At 52.0% G+C, this 13,647-nt stretch overlaps 1 protein-coding gene across 2 annotated transcripts in view; it reads left to right on the forward strand.

Annotated features, from left to right (window-relative positions):
• The first annotated feature begins 6 nt into the window (after positions 1-6).
• The window catches only part of NCMAP (non-compact myelin associated protein), a 39,770-nt gene continuing 26,129 nt past the window's right edge, over positions 7-13,647 (forward strand). For both annotated transcript variants that reach the window (XM_034646680.1, XM_034646687.1), the window contains exon 1: positions 7-23. The gene's annotated coding sequence lies outside the window, so the exon portion shown is untranslated. The remainder of the gene's footprint in view (positions 24-13,647) is intronic.

Genomic DNA, 13,647 nt, shown 5'->3' on the forward strand with positions numbered 1-13,647 from the left:
GGGCGGGCGGCTCGCCGGGGCAGGTAAGAGGCCCCGGGACGCTCGAACGCCCGGGGCTGCGGGGAGCGCGGGCGGCCGGGCTCAGGCGCGGCCGCTCGCGGTCCACCTGACGGCCGCGCTCGGCGAAGGAGAGCCCGGGCGTGGGGGATGAGGGGTTCCCGGTGTCGCTCCGCTCTAGTTGGAGGGAGGGCCTGCGGTGTGCGCGCGAGGGCAGCGATCGGAGCCGGTGGGAGGAAAGTTGATCATCTCCCGTGGGTTTTGGAGATGAGGATGGGGCATGCGTAAAGGCGCCCAGAGTGCTAAACAAGCCCAGCCGAGCGCGGAGAAGCGCCCCGAGAACCAACCTGCATTTGGGGGTTGATGTTCCGGGTATCCAGTAGGCCGGTGATTACCTTGTCCCGCCCCCGCCCCAGCCTCTGTCTGAGAGCCTGAGACTCCCGGGAAGAAAGGAGAGCTGACCTGGCCAGCCAGGAGGTAGAAGGGACTTTGAACCATTCGGGACCTGTGTTTTCTCCATCTGTGAAATGGGCATCTTGATGGGTCAACCCTATGCGGAGACCTCTCTGGAAGGTCTGTGATACTATGAGACGAAAACCCACACCAGGGGGAGGAACCTAGGGTTCCGGTTCAGATCAGCACATTCAGTAGACGCGTTGAAGCGGCTGCTGGGTGGCTCACTGGACAAGCTGCTCCAGAGGAAAGATGCGGGGACAGCTACCGTTCTTTGGTCTGGGTCCCCTGGTGGGAGGAGGAGGTGGGTGTGTTAAATACTAGGGCTCCGTTAGAGGGACCAAGGAAGTCCTCTGGTCTGGGAGGAGGATGGGGAAGGCTACTTGGAGGAGATGGGATTGAGTGGAGCTGGGAAAGAAAGCACAGCGCTTAAAGGCCAATGTTTGGCATTAGTCAACCTGGGCGTTGGAATCCTTGCCTTGCCCCTTAGCCAGCGGCTAACTTAGCCTGGGGCAAAAACCTTCCTTCCTCTACGGTCCCGTTTGATGTACTCCTTAAAAGAAGCAGTTGCTCTGAAAGATTAAGTCAGAGAGTCCATATAAAGTACTTAGGACAGAGTCTGTATGTAGTAGGTACTGGACAAACATGAACTATTAATTTCCACTAGACTGTAGCTCGTTAGGGGCAAGGGCAATGTCTATTTGGTTCGCCATTATATTCCCAGCACCAGTGTGGTGCCTGGCATACAGGAGGTCTACTATGTATTTGTTGAATGAATGAGTGATGAATGAGTATGTAGTCAACAAATAGCGAATTTAGAGATGGCCAGATGCTAACAGATGGGCATGGATATAGCCGACAGTGGTCTAGGTGGATGAAACAGTGTAAACATAAGCCCCAAGTGACAGATCCGGAGTACCTCCCTCGTTTGGGGAGGAAGGGTAGCATCATAAGCATATCCAGAGTCTAGAGGTAGGGAAGGGCACTCAACCTCTTGGGATCCTGAATCCCAGCAGCCACCGGGGGTAGGGGAAGGAGCTGGAAGTATAGGTAGGTCAGAGAGCCTTCTCACGTCCTCTAAGTGTCCATCTCAAAGTCATATGGGTAAAGGGGGGAAGGGGTGCTGGGTACCTGATGGGAGTGGAAGAGGACAAGGGAAAAGAGCCCCAGAGCTCCTTCGTGGGGGTGGCGCAATCCTCAGCTTGTCCCGTCTGGTCTCTGGGCAGGCTCGTGGTGACACGGCCAAAAGGGGCAGCATGGTGCCAAGCAAGCCAACCACCGGGTGTGTGTGATGAGCCAGGCACACAGTGATCGAGGCTACAGGAATGTGCTCCATCTTTGGGGGAATCTGCTGTGGTCGTTTTGTATCAACAGCAAATCCTTGTGGCTGGCTCCCGCGCTCCCTGTCACACTATGGACTATGGCCACTCCGGCCTCAGGCCAGAAGGGAGCTGTGTCTTTGGGGGTAGAACCATCCCCTAAGCAAAGTGAGGGGACTTTCTCTTTTCTGAAGTCCTGGAAAGGCAGTATGTTGGGTTTCTCTCTCCCCGGGGTGACCAGGAAGATGTGAGAAGCAAAGGTCTGAGGTGGAGGTGAGGGGATGGGGGAACATAGCCATCGGAGCCAAGAGACAGGAGGCATGCCCCTCAAAAGAGCCAGGTTCGGAAGCATCTCCTCGTAGCACTTTCCATAGTTGCTTATAATTGTTTAATTTGCCACTTGCACTTGATACCTCAGTGCCCCAGAGACCCGCCGGGCTCCAAAGAGCAAAGTGTCCACACTGATCCCTGTCCTACTGCTCCTGGGACGCAGGGTCACAGGGTGTAAGGGCTACAGGAACCCTGGCCGGTAAGAGAGGACACCCTCCATTTAAAGGTGCGGAAGCGGGGGATGAGATGTGCTCAGCCGTGGAGCGTTAGGGGGGACCCCGAGGCCCCTGATTCCACATGCTCCGTCCCTACCGCGGGCTCTGAAATTCTCTGGGAGTTGAACATGCTGCCACATTTGCCTTCATTTTCCAATCTTCCAATAAAATGGAATGGAAAGTTAGAAAAAGAAAGGTGAAGTGGATTTAAGTTGCCCAGTGAAATCTTTTAATCCAAAAAGGATACCCTCATGCATGATGACAAGAAAGACAAAGTCACATATGTTCCCTTTGTCTTTTTAAAGATGTATGTTTGATCGTGAAGAGAAATCATCAAATCAGGGACCTCTCTAACCTAGGCTGACCTCTTGCTGTCAGAAGCACCCGAGTCAAGGTACGCAGGCTGCAGGCTGCCACAGAAGGGCCTCTGGAGGCCGCGGCGTGTTTGCTTGTCCCGGACAGCCTCCAGCCCCGCACGTCCTGCCCCCATGGCCTTCCCCGCGGGCATCCAGCCTGCTGGTGCCGTCGGTCCTCGGCCGCATGGCCTCGGCATCCTGCTTTTGCTTGGGGATCTGGCAGGACAAACTCCTTATCGCAATTATAGATCCTAGGCTGGCAGGAGGGGGCAGGAAGAAAGGAGGCGAGAGCGAGCGGCTGTGGATTTCTGAGCAGGGCTGGGGTGTAGGTAAAGCTTGGGGGGGTGTGGCATCGGGACTGGAACTTTTCATGTGGTTTGAACCTCCCGGGGGCGGTGGTGGCTGCAGTCTGGCCTAAGGAAGGAAAAGAGGGTGTGCCGATCTCTAAGACAGAGAAGGCTGTTCTTCAGCCAGCTGGAAGGCCTGTCCGAGGGGCCTCCTGCCTGGGCTGGCCCCTCCTGAGCTGCGGGGGCCTCGGTGGGGCTGCCAGATCCTACAGTAGCTGCTGGGGCGCCTCGAGGATGTGGAGTGGGGGGTGTTGGAGGTCTGGCGTCTGGAGGTCCATGCAGACCCGGGAGGACCAGCATGCCCCGCTCCAGGGAGGCCTTGGGAGGAAGGTGGCAGCAAGCCTAGGCAAGGAGCCTCTGCTTTGGAGTTGTGGGACCTTATTTCAAGCCACGGTATCTCTCTGGGCCTCAGTTTCCTAACTTATTAGAGAGGATACTAGCCACAGCAGCCGCTTTAGAGAAACTTGGATCTTGGGAACTGTTGAGCCAACCTTTCCGGCAAACAGCCTCAAAATTATTAAATTCCTCCACAATTCACACTAAATTCATTCATTCATTCATTCACTCGTTCCACTCGGGGTAACACCTGCCCCTGGCCTGCACTGGGGACTCAGACTCCACTCTCCTCCCTGCCCGGCGCCCGGTTTCTCGCAGCCCCCAGCGCGGCCCAGTGGGCTGGCTTTGAAGCGTCCATCGGTTGCGGCCCCTGGAGTTCTGTCTTCGGTCTGTTGTGCAATACAAAGCAATTGTGTAACTTGTTTCCCCAGTGCGGTACCTCATCCCATGACCCTCCCCCCGCCCCCCCCCCATCTCCTAGGGTTTCAGCCTGCAGGTCATGGAGGGAGACAAAGGTTCACTCCTGTTTGCCGAGCGCTTGCTGGTTCCCCCCGCGGTGCTAAATGCTCCCCGTGCCTCGTGGCCTGTAACAGCCGCGGCGTCCCAGGCAGACAGGGGTAGTGTGCCCTCGTGCCCTGCCAAGGTTCAGAGACAGAAGCAGCTGCTGCTTGTCACAGAAGCAGCCAGGGATGCATTCTGACTTCCCGGGGCCCAAGGTCATTTTGCCTTCCAGGGCCCCTTCCTCCATAAATAATATTAAAAGTTATATTTATGACTGCACTGGTATATTGAAACATTTTCTTCCGGGCGCCTGGATGGCTCATTTGGTGGGGTGTCTGACTCTTGGTTTCAGCTCAGGTCATGACCTCAGGGTCGTGAGACTGTGCCCTTCATTGGGCTCCACACTCAGCGTGGAGCCTGCTTGAGATTCTCTCTCTCCCTCTGTCCTTCCCCCGCTAGCGCTCCGGCTCGGTCTCTCAAATAAATAAATAAATAACATCTTTTTTTAAAAAAACATTTTCTTCATCCTAAAAGTTCCTCTTTTCTTCTGATTTTGAAAGAAATGAAAACATTTTTGTGGACTCTGGGCACTTTGTCACCTGCGGCCGATGGCAGCATGGGCCCTGGAGCTAACAGGGCTGGGATTCCAGCAGAAGCCCGCTGCTGTGTGAGTCCTAGCCTCCTCACGGCACTGCTCTTTAGCGGTTAAAAAAAAAAAAAAAAAGACTGGAAATCTCAGCGCCTGGTGTGGCATTAATAGTTCTCTCTGGAAAAGGGAACTTGATTTGTGTATCCCCCCACTCCCTGCCTTGCTGTTTTTTGACCTAAACTTTTTAAGGGTCAAGCCCCCTGAATCCTCTTTCTCCAAAGCTCTATATGTCCCATATAGGCCTTCTCTCCAATCACAGACCCTATGGAGAACCGGTTTGCCCAGAGGACAAAGAGGGTCCATTTATCTTTTAGAGATAGCTCCAGATTCCTGCCTAGTCCCCAATATCAGTATCATTGGTCGTAATAATAATAACAATAATTAACACGTTTTTGTCCTCTCAGTGTGCGGGGCACTGTGCTAATCCCTGGGCGTGCATTGTCAGTAACCCTGTGAATAGATACTGTGATCATCTCCATTTTGCAGATGAAGAAATTGAGGCTTAGGGAGACTATGTGAGTTCCCCAAGTGACAGTGCCAGAATTGGGACTGCGGTCTGGAGCTGATTGTCAGAGCGTCACCTCCATGCAGGCCGGGACTGTTTCCCACCGTCTCCCCATCACCTGGCACAATGCCTTGGTGCATACAAGCCTTCAATGCGGAATGAACGAATGTTTGACTGACCCTAGAGACTGACCTCTTAACCTCTCCTCTGCCCTGCTCTTTAGGGAAACTTACCGGCTTCCGGGCCTGCCCCCGTGGCAAAAGTTGGCAGCTGCTGCCCAAGGATGGTCTGGCCCAGCTCAAAGCTGGGGCGAGGAATTGAATAGAACTGGGGAAGGCTCAGGCGTTCACTGTCCCATCAACACCCCGCCTACCACCTCCTCCAGCAGCCTGTGGAATCCCACTCAGAGAGTCCACCCTGTCCAGGCTGCTGCCCCTCTAGGAACTCAAAGGTGCCGTCCATGGCTCCCCAGTCTGGCCAGTTCTGCAGTGGTGTGGAATTCTCCAGCCTTTCCAATACGTTTAAAGGAGCAGGTGTCTAAAACCCTTCCTACCTCAAATACCCAGTACTGTTCTGCAGCCTGCACCAAGACTTGCCTGAAATGCCTACCTCCCTTCGTTCTTGCAGAGTCTCCTGGAGATCTTTCTTTTGTTATCTAAGTATTTCCTCTAAGCAGATTTTCAGCGTGGGCCTGTGTCTTGGACCTTCTGCACCTTTATTTGCCTGAGAATATTTTTATTATGACCTCATCTTTGAATGACACTTTGGCAGGCTTTAAGATGCTGGATTGAAAGGGTTTTCTTTTCAATTCTTAATAACATTGTGACTTCCTTTTGTTACTGAGGGCTAGAATGGCAATCTGCTCCTTGTTCCTTTGTAAGGGATGTTACTACGTACCTTCTCTCTCCCTGCTCCTCCTCTTTTCTTTCATCGGCTCAGTGTCACCCCATATCGGTATGGATTTTTCCGTATTTCTACTGTTGGCTACTCTAGGAGCCCTTTCAGCCTGAGTCCATCCATGTTTATTTAGTTCTGAACATTTAATCTGTCTCGTTTCGTTCCTTATTTCCTCTCTCCAATTTTCTTTTCCTTTCCTTTTGGGACCCCTACTTTCCATCTCTCTCAGCTTTTCTTTTTCCTTGGTTATCACTTTATCTTTTCCTGCTTTTCAGGGACAGTTCGCAATCTGAACTTGCTCCTGACTAGTGAATTCTTCAACTGTGTGCGTCTCGATATTTACACCGTCTATTGTGCCCTTTATTTTAAATGTTCTATTTTTCACACTTCACGTTGTGACTTGGTTCTCGCCTATGACTTCTTGTGCTTGCCTTGTTTTACACATGTCTGCTCTTTTTTTTTTTTTAAAGATTTTATTTATTTATTTGACAGAAAGAGACAGCCAGCGAGAGAGGGAACACAAGCGGGGGGAGGGGGAGAGGAAGAAGCAGGCTTCCAGCAGAGGAGCCTGATGTGGGGCTCGATCCGGTAATGCCGGGATCACACCCTGAGCCAAAGGCAGACGCCTAACAACTGAGCCACCCAGGCACCCCTACACATGTCTGCTCTTATCTCCATAGTATAATTATCGTGTTTTACTTTGAAATCTTGGTCCCCTGCTTAATAATTCTGCTTCAGATGGAATATGTCACTTGGTTTATTGTCTTTCTTTTATAGTAGCTGTATTTCTTTTTAAAAAAGATTTTATTTATTTATTTGAGAGAGAGTGAGTGAGCAAGACAGAGAGAGAGAGAAGGAGCAAGGGGAGGGGCAGAGGGAGAAGCAGATTCTCCGCTGAGCAGGGATTTGATCCCAGGACTCTGAGCTCATGACCTGAGCCGAAACCAAGAGTTGAGGCCTAACCAATTGTGCAACCCAGGCGCCCCTAAACTGATAAATATTTTATTATTTTTATTTTTTATAAAGATTTTATTTATTTGGTAGAGAGAGAGGCAGCGAGAGAGGGAACACAAGCAGGGGGAGTGGGAGAGGGAGAAGCAGGCTTCCTGCCGAGCAGGGAGCCAGATGCTGGGCTGGATCCCAGAATCCTGGGATCACACCCTGAGCTGAAGGCAGACCTTAACGACTGAGCCACCCGGGCACCCCACTGATAAATATTTTAAAGGAAAAGTAGGTCCAGGAATCTCAATACAAAATCATCATGATTGGTGTAAACAATTATGAAAAGTGTTCAGAGGTGGCAAAGGTGACCCGGGGAGGAGGGGACAGTTAGGTCTCACGAGCGAGCAGGTTTGGCTTGGTAGCGGCGGGAACCCAGTCCTGGAGCCACAGGCTGGCTGTGCGTTGCTGGAAAGCCAACCGCTCCAACACTGACGTGCTTCCAACAACCGTTTATTATTTTTTGTCTCGTGGCTCTGTCGGGGGACCGGGTTCAGCTGGGGGGTTCTCACCTGGAGTCTCTCACCTGGTTTCGGTCAGACATCCAGGCGTCTGAAGACGCGGCTGGCCTGGGTGTCCGAGGTGGCTCACTCCCACAGCCGCCCGCTGACGCTGGCTGACCAGAGAGGGGTGGGGGGGAGACTGTCCACTAAAGCATCTACCTGCGGCCTCCCCACGGGCCTCGGGCTTCTCACGGCCTGGCAGCAGAGTTCCAGGAGGGAGGTTTCCAGGAGCAAGCTTTCAGAAAGCAGAAGCTGCCACGTAAGGGGTGTCCCTAGAACGACCAGGGACACTTAGACCATATTCTAGTGGGCCTAACGGTCACAGGACCCGCCTAGATTCAAGCGAGTGGAGAAGTAGGCTCTGCCTGTCGGTGGATGGAGTGGCCAGGACACACTGCTGAGGATCGTGTGGGATAGAAGATTCTGTGCAATCCGCTCCCCAGGAATGGGAAGCACTAGTGATTTGGGAGAAAGGAAGGGCTCCTTTGGCTGGGGCGGGAGGAGGGGAGGAGACAAGCGTGGACCAGACTGAGTCAAGTTCACGGAAGATCTTGGTTGCCAAAACCGAGTCCAAAGTGACTGACAGTATCCGAGCGGCGGAGAGACACCGTGCAGAAAACCGAGGGCTTGGCAGCTCTGTGCTCTGAATTCCTTTTGCAACAAGTGAGTCCCCAGGGAAGAGGCTGGCGGCTTCTGACCCTTCACAGTTGCTTATCCCAAACCCACGGTGGAGGAAAAAACACTGTGTCCCCAATCCACTGGGCAGCTGTGGGACAGTAATTGTCTGCTGGGTGCGTGGCCGGGCCAGGTACTACGCAAGTAAGTCATAAGCCACTGGACTATCCTAGAAATTCCAATATTTCTACCTTCATTCGGATGCTGGCGGGCTGGGTCTGGGGACCCAGAGGAGGAGGTCCCACAGGACCAGCCAAGAGGGAGGGCCCTTGGCTTCACAAAGGATAGAAATTAAACTCGAGCCAGTAGAAGGTGAAAACAGAGTTTCTAGAAGATAGAGAGAGAGCAGATACTGATGGATTGTCTGGGAGATTCAGAAAAGAAAAGAGGGGGTCTTGTTTTTGTTTGGGGTCTGGGTTTTTTTTATTGAGGGTAGCGGTTTGGTGTATGTGTCCTCTCAGGCATCCGGGAACCTGTCAGAACAAAGACAAGGGCCCAGGTGTTAACTCTTTGGAGCTAGGGGGTCTCGGTGTCCAGATGTCTTCCAGCACCAGTGGTCTGGAATGCGGTATGATAGGCTTTGTCCGGCCATTCTCACCTGGTCCTTCCTTAGGTGTTCTCTTCTAGAAAAATCATTAACTCCTTGTCCCTTATAAGGAAGATATATGCTATTTGCATAACAAAACATGTGTAAAGGAGGGTGGGGGGCAGATCCTAGGAAGAAAAGAAGCAGGAAAAGGAAGCGAAAGCAGATTTTTAGGGAGTCCTTCACTCTCCCTGTCTCAATGCCATTGCTTCCAGATCCCCTCTTGGACTCTTCATGACCCCCAAATCCTTTGCAAGGCCAAGTATCCTGTTGTTGTTGTTGCTGCTGTTTTACTGGAAAAATGGGTCCAAGTCCAAGCAGTGATGGAGCCCAGAGGACACTGTGACACCTCTGGGGTCTGCATGGAGCTGAGTGGGGGGCTCTGATGGCCGTTGCTAGAGCTCAGGGAGCCAGAGTCTGGAGAGTTCAGTGCATGTTCAGAGCTGATCCTTCCTTGGCATTTGCTTAAGCCCATCTCTTGCATGAAGCCTCTCTGTGTGCGTGCATTCATTCACTGTTTCACTCAGATGTCTTCTTAAATGACAGCCCCCCACCAAGTGCTGAGTGCTGGTAATATGGCTCTAAGGCAGGCCTTGTCCCCCAGGGAGCTCCTAGAATAGAAGGGAAGCAGACCTGTCTACTAATTACACTTCCATGTGCTGAGTGCTCTAACCCATGTCCCTAGGAGATGCTGTGAAGATTCTCAGGAGAGACCGACCTCCTTGAGATTGATGGCCAGGCTTTGGGCAGGTCTCGGAGGAACAGGAAGCCACCATTTCTGGAGCCCACTATGCACGCAGTCTGCTAGGGGGTGGGCGTCTATTGCTAAATGACTTTTGTACGCAAAACCCTTCCACACACCTGGTTTACACAGCGAGGCTGAGGGACTGGCATTTACTAGTAACAATTCTTATTTCATTAGACTGTTGCAACCGGGAATTCCACAAGGAACACCGGTCCCAGCTTGCCTATGAGGAAACAGGCTCCGAAGGGGTTCAAGTCACAAGCCCAAGGTGACTCACAAGCCAGAATCCACGGCCAGGGTAACTCTCAAACCCACAGGCCAGCCGGCCTAGCGCACGGCCACTTCCCAGGAGCCAGGGTATCTTCCAAGAGAGGGGGCAAACCCTGCGGGGAGGAAAGCTCAGCGTTCCCAGAGGGCCCAGGTACGGAATGGTGGGTACCATGCTGGGAGGGAGAGGAGGCAGGAGGAGGTGGGAAGGGCCTCGCGTGCCAGGCCAGGGGAGGGGGCTTTCTTCCATCTGCGAGGAGAACTGACGGAGGGTTTGTGGCTCCCACTCTGTGCTGGAATCTCTCCTCCCAGGTCACTCGCCCGTGAAAGCTCATCCCCTCAAGTCCACGTCCTCGGAGGCGGAGCTGGGCCTGGAACCCCGGTCTCCTGACTCCCGGCCCAGAGCTCGCTCCTTGCTGGCTTCCTCCCTGTCACGGCCTCCATGGCTGTGGTACAGGCTGTGGTGTTTGCTCAGAACCAGAGCCGGGGGCAGAGAGCACAGAAGTATTTATTTATGTCACGGCCAGCCCTGCCTCCGGGAGGCCCCTAACGGGCACCTCACAGGGAGGCTCCGTTATAGGACCCCGAGCTGACACAGCAGGAAGGAGAAGGAGCTATATTATAATTACCCTTTTTTTTTTTCTCAGCACTGGACACATTTTGAGGCTGGATAGCTTGACCTTTTCCTCTCTTCTTCTTCCCTCATCTTACTGACCTGGGATCTCCAGGGATCTTGGTGGTTCTAGATCATTCGTTGATTTTAGCCTTGGTTCTGGTGAGACTGGGGGTTTGGGGAGATCTTCTTGGAGGCGGGGGAAGGGAGAGAAGTGAATATATTCAAGGGCTGCTTCCTGCCCAACACTACACCAGGGGCTTATAGTCCTGATCTCTCTCTCTTTCTTAACTTAGATTTTAGTTACCGTACAGTACAATATTGGTGTCAGGAGTAGAATTCAACAATTCCTTACTTACATACAACCCCCCAGTGCTCCTCACAAGTGCCCTCCTTAAAACCCATCCCCCATCTAGCCCATCCCCCACCACCTCCCTCCATCAAGCCTCAGTCTGTTCTCCATCATTCAGAGTCTCTTATGGCTTGTTTCCCTCTCTCCTGTTGCTCTTTTCTCCCTTCCCCATATGTTCATCTGTTTTCTCTCTTAAATTCCACATGAGTGAGATCACATAGTATTTGTCTTTCTCTGATTGACTTATTTCACTTAGCATAATACACTCTAGCCTCATCCACGTCATTACAAATGGCAAGATTTCATTCTTGTTGATGGCCAAGTAATATTCCGTTACACACACACACACACACACACATCATCTTCTTTATCCATTCATCAGTCAATGGACATTTGGGCTCTTTACCCAAAAAGCAGCCCTATGAGGGAAGTCCCATTTAACACTTTGATTTTACAGAAAGGAATGGAGGTGCAGAGAGGTTAAGTAACTTTCCCAAGGGCACCCACCCAGCAGAGCCAGGTCAGTCTGCCTTTGATGTTTCTAGTTTTCAGCCCCTTCACTCAGGTCTGTAACAGGGATTTTTGAGAGAGCAGGGGTACTGGCTTCTCCCTATGGGGCAAGATCGTCCACAGCTTAATCCCAACCTTCCCCTCCCATCCGATCTCTACTCTGGCCTTCCCTAGACACTCAGCTCCACTGTGCCGGGACCCTCCCTGTCCCATCCCCTCACCGAATCGTACACTTCCCTTCCTGGACGTGCTCACCTCCACCTCTGCCCCCACACCGTCTTCCTTCTTGCTGTTCTTCCCAGCTAGAATATCACTCCTCCCTCTCTACCTAACAAAATCCCAGTAAAATACAATAACAACAATAATAATAATGTTCCTTCACTGAGCAGGAGCAGTGAAGCGTGGAGGTTGACAGCATGAACGCGGGGGTGTTTTGCCTGGGCTCCACCCACTTCCACCACTTTTGTTGGCTGTGTGATCTCAGGCAAGTTACTTAACCCCTCTGGACCTCAGTTTCTTCATCGGTAAGATAGAGATGATGATATCCATCTCAATGGGGTGGTTATGGATGAAAAGAGTCACAAAAATAAAAACTATACAGGGCGTCTGGGTGGCTCAGTCAGTTAAGCGTCTGCCTTCAGCTCAGGTCCTGTTCCCAGGGTCCTGGGGTCGAGCCCCACGTTGGGCTCCCTGCTCAGCAGGGGAGCCTGCTTCTTCCTCTCCCCTCCCCCTGCTTGTGTTCTCTCTCTCAAATAAATAAATAAATAGATAAAAGCTTTTAAAAAGATAAAAATAAAAGCTATACAAATGAAAACTTGTAAAGTTTTTAGAAAAATGCTTGGGCCATAGGAAGTGCTCATTAAATGCTTATTCTTAACACCAAACCTTCAATATGTGGGGCAGACTCTAAGTCAGATCGCCTGGGTTCACATCCCATCTCCATTGGTGACCTTGGCCAATTTATTTATGCTCCTTGGGCCTCAGTTTCTATATATAAAAAATGTAAGTGCTAATATGCTTTCCACTTCAGGTGGATGAGACATTCAGAGAAACGTGGAGTACGTAGCAGAGAGCCTCGCACTTAGAACCAATATCAGCTGTTATTATAGTCACTCTGCCCCCCAGCCCAGGAATGTAGTGAGCACATGGTGCCACTCAAACTCCCCCCGCCCCGGCAGGCTGCCCCCCGCCCAGCACCCTCTTAGCACCCTCTCTCTGAGCTCCATGGCACTCACTGCCTGTCTTGGGTCTTCATGTCTCGTCGGCATCAGTGTGGCAGGAAACGCACCCGCGGCTCGTTCACTTAGCCGGTTTATTTCATTCAGCAACTATGTGTTCAAACCTAAGGTAAATAAAAACAGACACAGCCCCTGAACTCATGGTCCTGAGTCTGGAAAGGGACACGACCATCCATTGAAGGGAAAATGCTACTAACCAGTGGGGAGAGAGGGACGTGGAGCTGTGAGACTGCACAGCACGAGGGATTTGAAGGGATTCTTATTATTTTTTTTTTTTGGAAGCGATTCTTGGGGTAGTATCAGACATGTCAGTAGGTGAGGAGACACTGCTCAGCACATGCAAAGGCCCTGTGGTAGGGATGGGAGGGATTAACAGGGCAGAGCGCAGACAGAGAGGAGACTGGAGCAGTCTACAGGATCCAGATACTGCACAGAAGACTTGTTGACCACCGTAAGTTCTAGTTTGGAGTAGACTTGAAGTTTTTAGAGATGACTGTGGCTGCATCATGAAGGATTGCAAGGGCCCAGGGCAGAGTCAGGGTGGGCCTGTTGGGAAGTTATGGCAGCATCCAGGGTAGAGAACACAAGCCTGGGCCTGAGCGGGGGTGGGGATGAGGAGGGAGATGAGAAAGAAAATTTGTAAGAAATGAAGATAAATTGGAAAGGCCTGGGTGCTGAGGTTGGTGGACGGGTAACCAGCAGTGAATTTAAGTTTCTGGCTTTGGAAGCTTCGGGGGTGCTGGTTTCATCCCCCACAATAGGGAACCCCAGAAGAGACCAGCTTCTGTGACCACGAAACTGCCTGGGCCCTCTCGAAGCTGATAGCCTCGCTGGGGAGAGCTGCCACGTCATCGCGACAATGATGACAATAGCTAACTGGTCACTTGGCAGTGATTGTGATAGCTAAGTGCACAGGGTTTGAACCCTGCTCGGCCAGTGCCAGAGCCGCTGGCAGCATTCTGCACCACTGCCCATATGCCATCATCCTCATCTCTAAGTGCCTCCCGGGTGCCAAGAACGGTGCCAGCCAGGCACTGCGATGTCAGCTCTGTGTGAAAAAGACAGGTGCCCTGTTCTCACAGAGCTTTGGCTCTGGGGAGCTGGGTGGGTCACAAACAAGACAGTCTGAGCCAGCGAAGAGCACTAAAGAGGGTAAGTGAGACAATTCCTGCAGGTGGGGGAAAGGGAAAGCCGTGGACAGATGAGTGACATTTAAACCAACATAAGAATAAAACTGCATAATCACATAGTAGT

Source organism: Ailuropoda melanoleuca, chromosome 2 (genome assembly GCF_002007445.2).
Source record: "Ailuropoda melanoleuca isolate Jingjing chromosome 2, ASM200744v2, whole genome shotgun sequence".
Lineage (NCBI taxonomy): Eukaryota > Metazoa > Chordata > Mammalia > Carnivora > Ursidae > Ailuropoda > Ailuropoda melanoleuca.